We start from the raw sequence: 18,650 nt of genomic DNA, 5'->3' as shown, positions 1-18,650 counted from the left end.
AACACGAATAGCTGCTGAAGGGATTATAGGAGGCAGTCCATGTGTAACTTGAATCAGAGATATCAAAATGCAATAAATGCTTGTAGGATAGAGTTAAGGTCACATACGGAGTTATAGAGTTCAAGCCGGGATTCAGACACAGCCTCCAGGCACCCGGGAGGATTTGTGGTGGTCAGTTTATGGGATTAAGACTGATAGACTAAGAAAGAGAAATTGTGGATAATGGAAAAGTTCTCTAGAGCCTGTTCAAGAGCAAGAAAAAGGGGCTCAGACAGGAAAGAATGTGGCTTAATGCCTCATCGAAGCATTGAGAAGCAAACGAACAGACAGAAGTTCAGGACAGGGGGCTATGATGGAGATGGGGTGTTTGCTGGTCCCAAGTTCTCACTTTCAATTCTACACACTTTCGAGCACCAACAGGGGCAGCTTTTTTGGTTGAACTTTTCATGGAAGATAAACGGGGAAAGGTGAAGTTGATTGGCAGAAGTAATAGATCATGATATCTCTAAAAGGCAGGGTAGAGAACATAAAAATTGAATGTTCGAATGTCAATGAAATGACAAACTATTCTGTTGGATCTTGCTTATAAAAAAACAAAGAAGCGCTAACATGATAAAGAGGCCTACCCTTGTTGGACATACCTTCCCTGCTCATAGCAGCAAATCCCTCCTTAATCTTTGAGGGCCGCTCCAACCTTCTCTGAGATGCCTTTCTTTCCTTGCTGGGGCCTCTCCCCACTGCACCACCGCAGCATTGTGCCCATGGTGCTGAAAACTCGGCCTCTGTGCACCGGTGCCGCATCAAATCTCAGAGACAGAGTTTTGGGTGAAGTAGAAAAGAGTAGCTTTATTGCTTTGCCAGGCAAAGGGGGACACAGCGGACTCACGCATCTCAAAACTGTGTGTCCGGACCCGCGAGGATTTGGTGAGGAGTTTTATAGCAATGGTTCAAGGGCGGGGTTGCTGATAAGATTGGGGTGTGTGCCTACAACGCTGAAGTTACATGACTTCACTCTTCTACTCAAATCTGGCAATGACTCAGCAGTTAATTCAGCGTAAAGAGCTGGATTTCCTACAGTAGACTGTAGGGCCCTACATGATGTGCCCCCTTCTTGAACACTTCTACTAATCTCTCATTTGCTCACTGTGCTCCTACTTTTCTGTCCTCTTACTTCCTCAGAGGGACCAGGCATGCTCCAGGCTCAGGGTCTTTGCTTAAGTTTTTTCTTCTTCCTGAAAGCCCTTTATTATGTATCAGTCAGCCCAGGAGAACACCAAAAATCAGTGGCATATAAAAACAAAGATTTATACTTTCTAATGTTCGATGTCCAGTGCTTACTCTGAGTTGTGTTATTCTCAGATCCAGTTGGAAAGATCACCCCTTATCTGAACGTTACTGATATGGTGACAAAGGAAAAGGAAATATGGGAAAAACATTTAAGAACATGGCTCCCAAGCCTTCTTCTTAGAAATGGGGACATAATTGCACTCACATTTCTTTAGTTCAAGAGAGTCATGGCCACTCCTGATGTCAATTGGTCAGAGATTTATAATCTCAAAAAGAGAGGCAAGATGTATTCGGACAAGGATGCAATCTTATCTATCACTCTCCACATATCACCTTGACCGATTCCCTCACCTTCCTCAGGTTTTGCTTAAATCTTATCTTCACAATTAGGCTCATCATTTTAATAATACAGTCTGCTCTATCTTATTCTACTTGTTTATAGTACTTACACCTTCTAGTTAAACCCATTCCAGCCACTTCTCAAAAGTATCAACAAGAAAAGTATCCTGATAATTTATAGGTCCATTCATGTTGAAAGAATGGCATTATTTCATTCTTTTTTATGGCTGAGTAATATTTAATGGCTTTTTTATGGCTGAGTAATATTCCACTATATATATATATATATATATATATATATATATATATATATATATACCACACCTTCTTTATCCATTCATCTGTCAATGGACATTTAGGTTGTTTTCTTGTCTTGGCTATTGTGAATACTGTTGCTATGAACATAGGGGTGCATGTATATTTTCAAATTATGGTTTTCTCAGGAGATATGCCCAGGAGTGGAATTGTAGGATCATATGGTAGATCTATTTTTAGTTTTCAAGGAACCTCCATACTGTTTTCCATAGTGGCTGTATCAATTTACATTCCCACCAACACGGCAGGAGGGTTCCCTTTTCTCCACACCCTGTGAAGTAAGACAGACAGAGAAAGACAAATATCATATGATATTGCTTATATGTGGAATATAAAAAAAAAGGTACAAGTGAACCTATTTCCAAAACAGAAAGAGACTCACAGACATAGAAAACAAACTTATGGTTACTAAAGAGGACAGGGGAGGAAGAGGGATAAATTAGGAGTTTGGAATTAACATATACACACTACTATATGTAAAACTGATAATCAACATGAACCTACTGTATAGCACAGGGAACGATACTTGATATTTTGTAATAACCTATAAAGGAAAAGAATCTGAAAAGAATATGTATATATATATTTATATATAACTGAATCACTGTGCTGTACACCTGAAACTAACATGGTATTGTAAATCAACTATACTTCAATTTAAAAAAATATATTGCTTTAAAAAAAAAAAAGAAAAAGAAAAGTATCCTGGCTCTCAGACTGAACTCAGTAAATGAATGACCTCTAAGATAAGGTGAAGGGCACTCTTCCCTGTGCCACAGACCTTAGGAACTCTCCTGGGAGCAGCTTCCTCTTTCTTGCACCCCAGGCTTGCTGCAGGTGGAGCTCCATGTCTGAAGCTGTCTGCATCATGGGCACTGGGTTATGAAATCAATAGGTGTGCATTTAAATTCTTGCTCTGCAAATCGAACAGTTATGTAACCTTGTGGGCAATATTTAATCTTTTGGAGCCTCAATTTTTTCATCTGTAAAATAGAGAGACTAATAACTTCCTGAATAAAAGATGGCGTTTCTTCAGCAAAAATAGGGGATGAGGAACAAACATGTAAAGATGTCAAGGGGAATACAAATTCAGGAAAAGTATAAAAAAGTGAAATGGATGATGAAAAATGAAATATTATTAAAATTATGCTTGGTTATTAGTTATCTATTACATTATTACAGCCATAAAATGAGAAGAAATAGAAGTATGATGCTATTAGATAAATCAGTAGAGGCTTTTAGTGAGACTGTTCAAATTAGGGAGGAATAAGATGCAAAAGGAAATTAGGAAATTAACATAAAGGAAGAATATATTACTTTTGTAACAGAGATTTAAGAACAATATTGGATGAATACAGTAAAAAAAAAAGAAGAAGAAATAAAAAGAAAACAAGATGAACCCAAAACAGAGACTTTCATTTATCATAAGAAACTAAAATGAGTGTTCCTTTTTTAAAAAACAAATTTCCCTGCACATTTCTTTGTAGCTGGCTTCTGCTATTATTCCGTATTGTGTACTGACGGGGACATTTTGGTGGTCCAACAGGCACATGTGTGGCAGGGATGCTGAGAGTGACTAATATACAACTGCTTTATAGTGTAATGGGATTCATCTCTAAGAAAAGAGAGACTCCCAACAAACCAAGGTCAAGTTTTGCATTCCATTTCCTACATAATCAGATGTTGGAAATAGAATACTCTGCTCAGAAGAAAAGAAAGTTTTGAAAAGAAAAGGGCATTTGGTGACCCAAGAAAAGGACATGGCAAAGAAGATGGCAGAGTGGAGGATAGAAGTCAACAACTTGAAAAAGAAGACCTGGATTGCTACAGAGAATGATCAAGGAACTTGATACTGTAAAAATAAAATGTATGTAAGACTTGAGGATAAGGACATTTAGAAGAGATTTGAAAGGTTTGCAGAAATAGAACTCAGAGAAAGCAGAGATGTCATGCGGGACATTCTACATAAACTGCTGGTTAAAACCAGCAGAGCCCTGAGGTAGGAGAGGGGCTGCCCCCCTTCTCCCACAACAGAAGGTGAGATCCAGGGGAGTCATCTCTCCTTGGAGCTTCTACTGTGAACCAGGTTCTGGAGGAGGATCTTTATTCCCTTTTCACTTTAATGTTTACAGCAAATTTGTGAGTTGGGCATCATGCGTTCTTAAGATGAGCACACTGAGTCTTGGAGAACTTGCAGAGGGTTAATCTGGTGGGACAAAGCTGGGTTTCAACTGAGAAGTGTCCAACTTAGTGTCTACTTTGCTGCCTGGTCCTTGGCCACGTCCTGTCAGTGATCACAGCAAAGGCTACTGGAGCCACTGGGAATGGAAAGAAAAACTATTGGCAAATATATCCCAAGGAAAGATGTAAAGGATCTGTGAAAGGGGAGAAAATGAGAAAGACTGAGAATATTAACAATAAAGTCATGGCAAAAAAAAAATACACATACATCCTCACATACAAATGAATAACAGACCAAAGAATAAAAACTTACTGTGGAAGAAGAAGAGTCAAAAAGTAGGCAAGTCCTGTGAAAATTTTATTGGTTTTGTTTGGTGAGGAAAGAAACACATATTAATATATTTTATAATAAATCTTGGCAGGACATTTTTTAATAATAGAAAGAGTTCAAGCCCTAAAAAATCAACATGTGCTAGGTATTTTATAATTAATAATTCAGTACATTAATAAAGAATATACAACCAAGCATCATCTCAATTTCTTCCTTATTCAATTTTCCCTTCTCAATGTCCCACACTTAACACACTCACACCTGGGCTGAATCACATGTACTTTTTTTCTCTCTCTAAATCTACCGAAAGTATCATCCTTCACAAAAGTGTCTTAGGTTGTTGTTTTTTTATTGTGGTAAAAATACACATAACATGAAATCTATCCTCAGCAAAAATTTAAGTGTATAGTATTGTTACCTACATGCACATTGGTGTACAGCAAAGCTCTAGAACATTTTCAGCTTAATGACTGACACTCTACCCATTAAACAATAACACCCATTTACTTCCACCCCAGCTGCTGGCAGCCATGATTCTACTTCCTGCTTTCAAGTTTGACTACTTCAGATGCCTCACATAAGCAAAATCACACAGTGTCTGTCCTTCTGTGACTGGCTTATTTCATTTAGCATAGTTTTCTCAAGGTTCATCCATGTTGCAGCATATGACAGGATTTTCTTCTTTTTTAAGACTGAATAATATTTCGTTGTATGTATATATCACACTTTCTTTATCCATTTATCTATCTTTGGACATTTGGTTGTTTCTATGTCTTGGATATTGTGAATAATCCTGCAATGAACATGAGAGTGCAGATATCTCTTTGAGATACTGTTGAATACCTTAAGATAAATACCCAGAAGTTGTGTTGTGGGATCATGTGGTAGTTCATATTTTATTTTTTTGAGGAACCTCTATACTATTTTTCATATCAACTGAACCATTTTACATTCCTACTAACAATGTATAAAGCTTCCAATTTCTCCACATCCTTGCCGACACTGTTTTTCTTTCTTTCTTTTTTTTTTATTAATGGCCATCCTAGTAAGTGTGAGATAAAAACTCATTGTGGATTTGATTTTTATTTCCCTAATGATTGGTGATGTTGAACATCTTTTTCATATATTTGTTGACCATTTGTATATCTTCTTGGGAGAAGTATCTATTCAAGTTTTTTGCCCATTTTTGAATTGGGTTGTTTGTGTTTCTGTTGTTGAGTTTTAGAAATTTTCTATATATTTTGCATATTAATCCTTATCACATATATGATTTACAAATATTTTCTCCCATTCTGTGGATTGACTTTTTACTTCTTTGATAGTGTCTTTTGATGCACTAATTTTTCTAATTTTCATGAAGACCAATTAGTCTAATTTTTCTTTTGTTAATAGAGAAAGCCCATGTATTAGAGTCCGTATATTCTATTGATCTAAAATGATACAGAATCCAAATATTCCATTGGTCTATATATCTGTCTTTATGCCAGTACCATACTGTTTTGATAACTGTAATTTGGTATTTAGTTTTGAGAGCAGAAATTGGGAGTCCTCTGATTTTATTCTTTTTCAGCATTGTTTTGGCTATTTGAGGTCCCTTGAGATCTCATATACATTTTAATATGGGTTTTTCTATTTCTGCAAAAAACATCATTGGGATTTTAATAAGAATTGAATTAAATTTGTAGATCTTTGGGTAGAATTGACATCTTAACAATATTAAGTCTTCCAATTCATGTACATGAGATGTCTTTCCACTTATTTATATCTTTAATTTTTTTCATAAATGTTTGTTTCAATTGCACAAGCCTCTTTCACCTCATTGGTTAAGGCAATTCCTAAGTATTTTATTCTTTTTGATGCTACTGTAAATGAGACTGTTTCCTTAACTTCCTTTTTGGACTGTTCATTTTTAGTGTATAGAAAGACAATTTATTTTTGTATGTTGATTTCATGTCTTGCAACTTTACTGAATTTGCTTATTAGTTCCAAGTTTTTTTTCTGTGGGGTCTTTAGGGTTTGCTTACATATGAGACCATCTACAAACAGAGATAATTTTACTTCTTTCTTTCAGATTTGGATGACTTATATTCATTTTTCTTGCCTAATTTCTGTATCTAGGACTTCCAATACTATGTTGAATAGAAGTGATAAGGGTGGACATCTTTGCCTTGTTCCTGATCATAGAGAAAAGCCTTTCAGTTTTCAACATTAAGTATGGTTTAGCTGTGGGCTTGTTACATATGGCCTTTATTAAACTGAGGTAATTTCCTTCTATTCCTAGTTTATTGAGTGTTTTTATCATAAAAGGAAACTGAATTTGGTTGAATGATTTTTCTGTACAGTATCTGTTGAGATGATTATATGATTTCTGTTCTTCATTTTGTTAATGTGGTGTGTCACTTTTATTGATTTGCATATGTTGAACAATCCTTGCATTCCAGAGAAATCCCACTTGATCATGTTGTATGATCCTTTTTGTGTGCTATTGAATTCAGTTTGAAACTATATTGTGGAGAATTTTTGCATCTATATTCATCAGGGATATTAGCCTATATTTTTCTTGCAGTATCCTTGTCTGACTTCGGTATCAGGGTGATGCTGGCTTCATAAAATGAGTTTGGGAATGTTCCCTTCCTCTAATTTTTTGGAAGCATTTGAGAAGGATTGGCATTAATTCTTCTTTAAATATTTGGTGGAATTCATGTGTGAAGCCATCTGGTCCTGGGATTTTTGCTGTTGTTGGCAGGATTTTGATTACTGGTTCAATCTCCTTATTAGCTATAGGTTAATTAAGATTTTCTGTTTCTTCATGATTCAGCTGAGTAGGTTGTATGTTTCTAGGAATTTATCCATTTCTTCTATGCTGTCCAATTTGTTGGTATATAATTGTTTATAGTAGTCTCTTAGGATCCTTTGTATTTCTGTGGTATCAGTTGTAATGATTCCTCTTTCATTTATAATTTTATGTATTTGAGTCCTTTCTCTTTTTGTCTTGGTAAGTCTAGCTAAAGATTTGTCAATTTATTTGTCTTTTCAAAAAAACAGCTTTTAGTTCAATATCAAAAAATCAAACAACCCAATCTAAAAATGGGCAGAAAACCTAAATAGACATTTCTCCAAAGAAGATATATAGATTGCCAACAAACACATGAAAGGATGCTCAACATCATTAATCATTAGAGAAATGCAAATCAAAACTACAATGAGGTATCATCTCACACCAGTCAGAATGGCCATCACCAAAATATCTACAAACAATAAATGCTGGAGAGGGTGTGGAGAAAAGGGAACCCTCTTGTACTGTTGGTGGGAACGTAGATTGATAAAGCTATTATGGAGAACAGTAAGGATGTTCCTTAAAAAACCAAAAATAGAACTACCATATGACCCAGCAATCCCACTACTGGGCATATACACAGAGAAAACCATAATTCAAAAAGAAGCATGTACCACAATGTTCATTGCAGCTCTATTTACAATAGCCAGGACATGGAAGCAACCTAAGTGTCCATTGACAGATGAAAGGGTAAAGAAGATGTGGCACATATATACAATGGAATATTACTCAGTCATAAAAAGAAACTAAATTGAGTTATTTGTAGTGAGGTGGATGGACCTAGAGTCTGTCATACAGAGTGAAGTAAGTCAGAAAGACAAAAACAAATACTGTATGCTAACACAAATATATGGAATCTAAAAAAAAAGAAAAAAGGTTCTGCAGAACCTAGGGGCAGGACAGGAATAAAGATGCAGATGTAGAGAATGAACTTGAGGACATGGGGAAGGGGAAGTGTAAGCTGGGACGAAGTGAGAGAGTGGCATGGACATATATACACTACCAAATATAAAATAGATAGCTAGTGGGAAGCAGCCACATAGCACAGGGTGATCAGCTCGGTGCTTTGTGACCACCTAGAGCAGTGGGATAGGGAGGGTGGGAGGGAGACGTAGAGGGAGGAGATATAGGGAGATATATATATATATATATATATATATATATATATATATCTGATTCAGTTTGTTATAAAGCAGAAACTAACACACCATTGTAAAGCAATTATACTTCAATAAAGATGTTAAAAAAGTAAACAAAATATAAAAAATTAATAAAGTTTGAAATAAAAATAAAGCAGATCTAATTTTTAAAAAAACAGCTTTTAGTTTTGTTGGTCTTTTCTGTTGTTTTTTATTCTCTATTTCATTTATTTCTGCTTTGATCTTTGTTATTTCCTTCCTTCTGCTAATTTTGGGCTTAGTTTGTTCTTTTTATAGTTCCTTGAGATGTAAAGTTAGGTTGTTTATTTGAAATCTTTCTCTTTTTTAAAAAATGTACGCATTTATTTCTGTAAACTTCCCTCTTAAGACTTCTTTTGCTGCATCTTATAAGTTTTGGTATCTTGTGTTTCCATTTTCATTTATTTTAAGGTATTTTTAAATTTCCCTTTTGATTTCTTCTTTGAACCATTGGATGTTCAGGAGCGCGTTGTTTAATTTCCACATATTTGTGAATTTTCCAGATTTTCTTCTGCTCTTGATTTCTAGTTTCATTCTGTTGTGGTCAGAAAGGATAGTTGGTATGATTTCAGTCTTACATATTTTAGGGCTTGTTTTGTGACCTAACATGTGATCTATCCTAGAGAATGTTTTATGTGCACTTGAGAAGAATGTGCATTCTACTGCTATTGGGTGGAATGTTCTGTATATGTTAGGTCCATTTGATCTATAGTGTTGCTTAAGTTCTCTGTTTCCTTATTGATCTTCTTTTTGGATGTTCTGTGCATTACTGAAAATGGGGTATTGAAATTTCCTGTTAATTTTTGTTGCTGTCCATTTCCCCCTTCAATTCCATTAATGTTTGCTTCATATATTTGGGTGCTTTGATCATGGGTGCATATGTATTTATATTTATTACATATTCCTGATGAATTTACTCTTTTATCATTATATAATGTTTTTCTTTGTTTCTTGTGATCATTTTTGACCTAAAGTCTATTTTGTCTGATATAAGTATGGCCACCTCTGCTCTCTTTTGGTTACTCTTTGCATGGAATATGTTTTTTCCTTACTTTTATTCTCAGCCTGTGTGTGTCCTTTTGTCTAAAGTGAATCTCTTGCAGACAGTGCAGCATCAGAATCACCAAGTGTGCCTGTTAAACAAGCAGATTCTTGGATTTCGTCCCAGACCTACTGAATTAAACTCTCTATGATGGTATTGTCATATTCAAATTTTTAAGAAGATAAATTTAAAACCCAGTATTCCCATTTCTTCCTGGAATTTAAGATTAGCTGTGTCCACCAGAAGGAGTTTTGTGGATTATCTGGGAAATTGTGTACTGTAACTAATTTAAGATTGGAGTTTGTTATTTAAACTTTCCCATTGCCTTATTAGAGGTTGGATTCCGGTAGCTGGATGATTCTTTGTTTGCCAAGCAAAGTGACGGATGTGGGAATATCCATTTTGGAGATAGAAGCTGATGCTGGATTTAGTTATTCTTTTTTTCCCCCCAGGGGTTATATAAGGGAGTGTGCAGGGAAAGAGAGAAAAGAAGACAATGTAAGAAAGAAAACTTCACGAGGAAAGAGACTAGGTGGCTGGTTTCCATGTTTTTGAGGTTGGCGAAGCATGACTGCTTGAAAGAATGGCTGGAGAGACCTTGGGGGAGAGACAGGAGCAAAAGAAAATTTTCAAGTGAAATGCTACATGCTAGGGCATGAACAATCCCTTTGACCCCATCAATGTTCAGGAAAAGTATAAAACCCATAATATGCTTGGAGAGATGAGCTTGGAGAGATGAGCTCTCTTGAGAAAGCCTATGATGGCATGAGATTGACTCCAGGTCCTCGCGACTCAGAATAGAGTGCACTTGCCTGCATGAACAGCTGTACATCCTGCACAATGATGAATGTAGAGTAGCTCCTAGGATATTTCACACACCCACCAATCCTCCCAGATCTCCAGGCCCTCTATATTGTTTTGTGTTGTTATTAGATGGGAGGAGAAGGAGGCAATTGTGGGGGCTGGATGACATAAGGGGATTGAGATGGAGAGAGCTGGACAAAATCTGAGAGTCAAGATTCTGGTGGGGAGAATGCCTGTCAGTAGTGGCAGGTAGATGTAGAGAAATGTAGAACTCAACAGGATTTCAGGTATGTTATTTTGATTTAACCTTGGTTTCTGCATAGGATGACAACTGTGAGAATGAAAGAGGGAGCTCTCAGTAGTCTACCAGGAAAACAGGTATAAACTGAGTCTGTGTGTCTGGCAGGAACTAGCCAGGATATATGCGCAGTCTCCTTCTGCAGGACTGTTAACATCTGGGTCTCCCCTTTGTCCTCAGAGGACTGTTTCTTCTCAGTGTCTGCAGTCTTTTTTTCCCTTGAATTCTCCTTAAGTTTCTTATTTTTTTTTTTAAGAACTCTATCATGTTTTCTTTTCATATCCATTGAGTTCTCAGGTCAGTTCTACCTCTTTATTGTCTCTCTTTCTATCCTCTTGTCTCTTTTCCTGCTATAGATAAGGACCTACTTATCACCCACTTGGATTCCAACAATAGCCTCCTAACAGATGCCTTGGTGTCCAGTTTGGTCCCCCTTTCTAATCCACTGGAGGCACTCTGATCAATACATGTGCAGTTCTCATTATTTCACTTTACTGCTTACAGCTGCTCAATGGCTCCTGATCCATTTCAGCTAAAGAACAAACTTCTTAGCATGGCCTCGAAGGCCCTTCCTAAGCCACCCTTCTAGCCTCTCCAACAGCAATTTAAGCCTTCTCCTAAATGCAATTCTCTAGCTTTCTACATCTCCTTGTCTTTGTGGGTACTCTTTTTCTAGCAGGAACATAGATTCTAAGAAATATTCTAAGTTCTAATTCTGTGAAATTCCTGTTGAAGTGTACATGAGGATCTATTATCATATCATAATAAGAACAATTGATTACTATGAACTTTAAATTTATTAATTAATCATTAACCAATCCAGGGCCAAACACTGAGTTAGGCCTTAGGAGATGAAGATTAGTAAGACATAGCTTTTGACCTGGAGGAATCACAGTTAGGGGATGGGGAGAGACCAATAGACTACGTCCTACAACATGGGAAGTGTTATGATAGAGCTATAAAATCACCTATGTGGTAATGGCCACCTTTCCTAGGGGAGTTGAGTAAGACTTCACAAGTGAAACAAACCTTTAACCCTAGTGAAACCGAGCTGGACCCTGTGGAGCTCCTGGGCATGGAAGCCTTTCTGTACCCCATTTTCTTGTTTGTAGGGAATGGACCCCAGATTCCATGACCTTCCCTGAGTTCCAAAGGGCATATTCGAAGAGTTGCTAATCAGGGAAGGGAGGGGATGCAAAGACAAGGGAGTAGCAGCCAAGAAACCACCTGAGGCTACATTAAAGGAACCAGAGAAGACCATCAAGAAGATTACCTGAGAACAGATTAAAGGAATGAAGGCCCTGCATACACCCTAATCTTATCAGCAACCCCACACTTGAATTATTGCTATAAAACTCCTCATCAAGTCCTCCCAGTTGGGACACATAGTTTTTCAGGGCAGGAGCCCACTGAGTCCCTCTTCACCTGGCAAAGCAATAAAGCTATTCTTTCCTACTTCACCCAAAACTCTGTCTCTGAGATTCTATTCGGCACGGGTGCACAGAGGCCAAGTTTTCAGCATCACTGCCTTGAAAAACCAGTAGAATTTGCCAGATAGAGAAAGAAACTCTAGGCAAAGAGAATGGCAAGTTATTATAATAACTGGCCTTAATATTTTTCATTTGCTAATATTGCTGCTAAGACTGTTGTTTTGACTGTCTCACCATTAGCAAGGCCTTAACTTGAATGAAAGAGAGAGGTGTAGGTTACTATCGATGCAATTACTCATTTCACAGCTGGGGCGGTGAGTGGTATTGTGTTGGTGTATATATATTGCCTGAGGGTTTCTCTTTCCCTTCTGTGTGATCACAGATGATTTTGAAACTTCTTTCACGAATGGTGGGCTATCCAATGTTCAATCAGCAAAATCACAGCTCTTTCAAACTTTGCTGACTCTGATAGGGTCAGTGTGGGAAACTTCTTGCCTCTTGTGTAGACTGAATGTACATCACATTCGGTGCTGGTGGTTTTATTTGGGGTGTTTGGGCATATTTACACTTTTGCTTAGGAAAGCATCTTCCTGAACTGTGACTACAAACTGTGAATTCACTAGGAAACAGGTCTTTAGAATATTGGCAAGGTTCTCATATTCACTGTAAGCTCTATTTAAATATCTCTGGGGTTGGTCTGTGGAACACATATGTTCTTATTAATTGATTACACATTAATAAAAATGATAACAAGTTAGCACTTGTGGATGCTTTTTCAGTGGAAGTGCTAGCATGATAAAACAGGCTCCATTAAACTTCTGTTCTACTGGGTTCTACAGTCACCGAAGATAAACAGCTTACTCTAAAAATGAGATAATTTCCTAATAGTCTATTTAAGCTGGCTGCAGAAGTAAATTACAATGGTTTTCTGCCATTCCCCACCTCACCACCCCATACCACAATCATTCTGTCCTTAAATCAGTTGATTTGGCTTAGTTCTTTATCTACTATAATAATAATAATAATAATTATTATTATTATTATTATAAACTCTTATATATCACACATAATGTGCCAGGTAACATGCTGAGCATTTTCTGGGTATCTAGTTATTTAATATTTACAAGAACTCTCTGTGGTAACACCATTACTCTTTTGTTCGAGGAATGAGGGAGCTAAAACACAGAGAGGTTAGTAACATGCTCAAGGTCACAGAGTCAGTAACTGATGGTGTTGGGATATGAGTCCACACAGTCTAGCTGCAGGCATGCTGCCCTTTAATACTGTGCTACACAATCTCTCTAGCCACAGTCATAGTCAATATGCTTCTCTTCACAGTGTCATGGCAGGAGTTTAATTGACTTGAGGACATAGGGAACCCCATGCCATCCAAGTACCCCCTCTTACACTGGAAGTGAGCACTTGGGTGACTGGAGATGGGAGGAGTAAGAACATGGACTTGTCAATTACCGTAATGGCCCTGGATATATTTCCCATCTCCAATGTGTGATTTAATGGCATTCAGTAACCTTGGTTGAATAAATGAATGAGGGGATGAATGATTACTATTGCACAGGATGTAAGATCTCCATTATGTCATTGGCAAGAACCTCCTTCAGGCACTCTGTGAAGTGAGTGAAGAAATTCCCTACACCAGTAACTCCCTGCAATGCCAGGATCCCACCGTCCTGGGAGGATGGAGATGGGAGAATGGGAAACAGGACAACCAGCTAGAAACAGCAGCAATTGCGTTCCCTCTCGCTGATAAAATAGAGACATAACATTTTCCATGCCCTCTAGATTCCTGCCTTTAGGGAATTCCCAGGCCGTCCAGTGGTTAGGACTTGTCACTTTCACTGCCATGCCTCGGGTTCAATCCCTGGTGGGGGAACTAAGATCCCACAAGCCGCATGGTGTGGCAAAAAAAAAAAAAAAAGAATATATTCTTATCTTTATTTTTAGTGCTTTTCTTTCAGTGATCTTGTTTTCTTTAGGTCTAGGGCTACAATAACCATTTTGAGAAGAATTTTCCCAGTGCAACTTTTGAGCTGAAGGAAGCAGGACAAGAGAGCTGATCTCAGGTCTTTGTTGATGAATCTAGAGGTGGAACGAGACCACCTGCCCACCCTCTGCCCACTCCTGAATCCCGCTATCACCAGAGAAAAGCACATGACTGACGTCAGCTCATTCTAAAAGGATGGCAACGTACTATATCTCATTTTGACACTCAACGCTGTTGGCAATCCTATTACACTTCCCTAGCATAGCCATCTTCATACTTTCTAAAATGATCATTTCCCCCCTTGTTTTGTCTTGCTAAGTCTCCTAAAATTTCTCATTCAGCCAATCATTTTCCTCCTATTTATTAAAACAAACAACAGCAGCGGCAGTAAATCAGACAGGAACTTTCTCATCTTCCTAGCACTAAATCTACCCACCCATTTGTATGTCAGTCCCACTGCCATATTCCTGTTCATGCAAGAGTCCCTACTTTTATCTAAGACCAACTCTTCTGCTTTAATCAGAATCCTATGCTTCTTGCCCTCTCAGGGACTTGGTTTCTGCAATAGTTTTCTTCTATTCTGCATCACAATCTTTTCCTCTTCAGTGGAATTTCATTCAGTGTATGAATATGCTCTAACGTGTCCTGTCCCAAACAAAGAACACATGTTTGATACACACTGAAACCAAGCAGGACCCTGTGGGGCTCCTGGGCATGGAAGCCTGTCTGTGTCCCCTGTTTCTTGTTTGTAGGAAATAGGCTTCAACCTCCATGACCTGCCCCAAATTCCAAAGGGCAGGTTCAAACAGTTGCTAATCAGGGAAGGGAGGGGATGCAGAGACAGGTGTAGCAGCCAAAAAACATTAGTGCAGCCCTGGGGCAGGGTCCTGGTTCCACCTCAAGGGATATGCATAACAATATCTTTGAGCTCTTCTGCAAAACTAAAACCCCCAACAAATGGAAGATATTAACTACTTGATGAAGCATTCTTCATTCCAGAGAGAAGACCACAGTTTGATAAATTTGAGAACCACAGAAGCTCATCAAGAGACAGCCTGGGGCCAGATTAAAGAAATGTAGGCCCTACACACACCCTGATCCTTGTCAGCAGCCCCAACTTTGAACCATTGTTATAAAACCCCTCCCCCCAGGTTGGGACACACAGTGTTTGAGGGCACAAGCCTTCTGTGTGCCCCTTTTCCTGACAAAGCAATAAAGCTATTCTTTCCTGCTTTACCCAAAACTCTGTCTCCGAGATTAGGCACCAGTACACAGATGTGAGTTTTCCGCATCAACATCTCCCTCAAGCTGCATTTGCATGTCTCTGATGGTGTTTGCAGTCTTAGGGTTATCTGGAGCTGGTATCTCTCCCTTGCTCACCACACATTCTCCCCTTAAACTCCTCCTCCTCATGCCTGAGTCTAACAGTCCCACCTCTGTATTATTTCACTGGAACTCCCAGCAGCGTTCAAGACAGGTGATTACCCTCTCCTTTTTAAAAGCAATACCGAATGGGTCTATCTGTTAGCTAGTGCTTCCCAAATCATCACACCAAAACTCAGTGGCTTAAAATAACAATTTACTGTTGCTCGTGAGTCTATGGGTCTTCTGGGCAGTTTATATGGTCTCTTCTTTTCTCACTCAAGTGTGATGGTCAAGTGCAGGTAATGTGGTTCTGCTGATCTAGGCTAGGTTCTTACATGCTGTGGGTTGGCTGGTTCTAGGATGGCCTCAGCTGCAAATTTCAACATTGGCAGCTTTGCATACTCTGGCCAGCTCTATTCTAGCTCAGTCCCTCTGTAAGGCAATAAGGCTGATTTACTGGTGGCAATTTTTGATTCTGTGTGTGTCTGTGTGCTAATATAGAGGAAAAGAACCTGAAATATTTTTATCCCTCTACATTTCTGTGAATGGCATGGTGTTGTTTTCAGATACAACGGAAATGAGTAAGAACTTAATGGAGTCATTTTTCATGTTGCAAAGGAGCAAAACAAAAATAAAGGAGGATTCAAAGCATCCTTAGGTTATTCCATTTCTGTGTGAAGACCTGTGGGAACAGAAAAAGCATTTTAGGATAAGGGCATGTGCGAAAAGGTCAACTTTTTTTGTGACTGAGAAAGCTATCAGAGATAATCGAGTTATCTCTGAAATATGTAAAACCTTCTTCATATGCAAATAAAATAAACCCTGGTGGCTCTACCTTCTGTGAGAGTGTAAGAGTTCTTGAACAATGACTCATTCAGTTAGGCAAAGACATGAAACCATATTTGAATGTAAAACTATGTGAGTTACAGAGAATCTAGGAAGCTGGGTATCAGTACACACTACTGCCAATATAGCATGTAGGGTAGATATGGGGTCAAGGAAAAGTTAACAAATACTACAGAGGTAGACGAGAAAATGCCAAGTAGTGGGTACTGCTCTTTGAGATTGGTTTGATTTGATTGGTGGAATTAAATGTTGAAGGCCTATAGGGATCATTTAGTTCAATACCATTTTGTCTATTAAGCCATTAGAAAAGAATCTGAAGCCCAACAGGACATAGAGAGGACATAGACAGGACATAGAGAGCTTGGGACACAGCCAGGACCAGACTCACCCAATCTTCATCCTTGTCTTCTGGCTGTGGGCACTACTTTACTGCTGAGAAAACTCTTGTACTGATTTTAGTGTGTTTCCGTCATGCTTAAGGCTTAAAAAATTATCCTATCTCCTCTGCAGGAATTTATTAACTTGGGTGTTCTGGACACTATATGAGCTTTTTACATCCAGAAAATTGACATCTTGATGGTTTTCATGGGACAGGGTATTTAAGATATTTTTCATGAGATTAGATATTCAAGGCAAATCACAAGTCTGTGTTTTTCAAAGTGATCTTTTCACATGAATGACTTTTCAAATACGCTGTTTTACTCATTGTTTTACATGTCTTGATCTGTAGGATAGAGTAATTGAATTCTCCAGATCTGTGTTGAGCTGGAACTCCTCCATGGCTACCCTCAGTTTATGGAGGTAACTTTACTTGATGTCTTCACCTCCTCCTCCAATCTTCTCCTCCCCCTGAAAAAATGAGGGGCAGTGTCCTAGGAAAGGTTGATACCTTTCCTAATTAATTGGGGAATCAGTTGTCTTTCCGGTAAATGGAGAAATCTACCACATGAAACCAGTAAGCTAAACTGTTTGGTTTTCTTGGCCCCCAAAGTTGGGAAAACAAATGGAATTCAAATTTTCTTCTATTAACCTAATGTGAATGTATGATTGAATATTTCTGAGATCTAAAGCTATGGTAAAATTTTAACTTTGTCTGTAAAAAGGAAACAGTGATGCTAGTAATCTAAAACAATGATCAGTTAGAATCATTACAGTTTGTATTTGGAATCGAGTATACAAATAATTTGGTAACAATGAAAATTTCCTAATTAAATTTTGTTTGCAGTGGAATTAAAATTTGTCTGTATATATTATCGGAAGATCAGAGTACCTAGGATTCTTAATGATATAAATGTAGAAACGTTTCAGAGAGGCAGCAGGGTCAGTACTGAAGCCTGGGGACATTGGAGTCATATTTCCAGATTGAAGCCCCAAATTGTCAGAGTTTCTCAAGCAACTCTAGGCAAGTTTCCTAATCTCTGTTTCCCATTTTGTAAAATGGGGATGCTAATACTACCCACCACAATGGGATCAAGATAATTTATACATTGCACTTGAAGTACCTGGTACTTAACAAGAAATTAGCTGTGACTCTCTAGGCAATTGGGCTAATGGCACAGTTTTAGTCCATTCGAGTTGGTGGGGGGGGGGCTCCTGTAACAAAGCAGCACAGACTGGGTGGCTTATAAATAACAGAAACTTATTTTTCATAGTCCTAGAGGCTAGAAGTCTGAGATGAAGGTGCCAATGTGGTCAGGTTTTGATGCAGGCCCTCTTCCAAGCACGGGCAGAGGGCTTATTGGATCCTAACCTGGCAGAAAGAGGGTGAGCGCCCTCTGGCCTCCTTCGATAGGGCACTAATGAATCCCATTCACAAGGGTGCCACCCTCATGACTTAATTATCTCCCAAAGGCCCTACCTCCAAATGCCATGACATTGGGAATTAGATTTCAGCCTATAGATTTTGGGGCAATACAAACATTCAGGTTATAACACATACTAACCTACTATTTCTCCTGGGAGGTTTTGTTGTTGTTATTTTGGGTTTTTTTGTTTGTTTGTTTTTGGTTTTTTTAGCCTAAACATGTATGCTAGCAACTCATTTAATTGTCATTTAAATTTTTTTAACATTTCTGCTAGAAAGAGAAGAATATTTGTTTTGTTCAGGTTAGGCAGAGAGGATGGTTATATAACCCATTACTCTTTAAGTACCTATGTATCTATCTGTCTATCTATCATCTCTCTTTCTATCTATGAAGTTCTTATTCTTCTTTGAACTAGTGATAACATCTTACTGGTTTCCTCATTGATTATTGAATTAAATAAAATCCTTAACATATATTCATTTTATATCTGGATCAGAGTCATGATTATATCTCTCTTAAAAATGATCTTTTAACAACTGCAACTAAGAACACATTTTCTATACTGATAAAAAGGAGAGGAAGTTAAAAAAA

This window comes from Lagenorhynchus albirostris, chromosome 2 (assembly GCF_949774975.1).
Source record: "Lagenorhynchus albirostris chromosome 2, mLagAlb1.1, whole genome shotgun sequence".
Classification (NCBI taxonomy): domain Eukaryota; kingdom Metazoa; phylum Chordata; class Mammalia; order Artiodactyla; family Delphinidae; genus Lagenorhynchus; species Lagenorhynchus albirostris.
The sequence above is the reverse complement of the archived record's forward strand: the minus strand, read 5'-3'. Positions refer to the sequence as shown.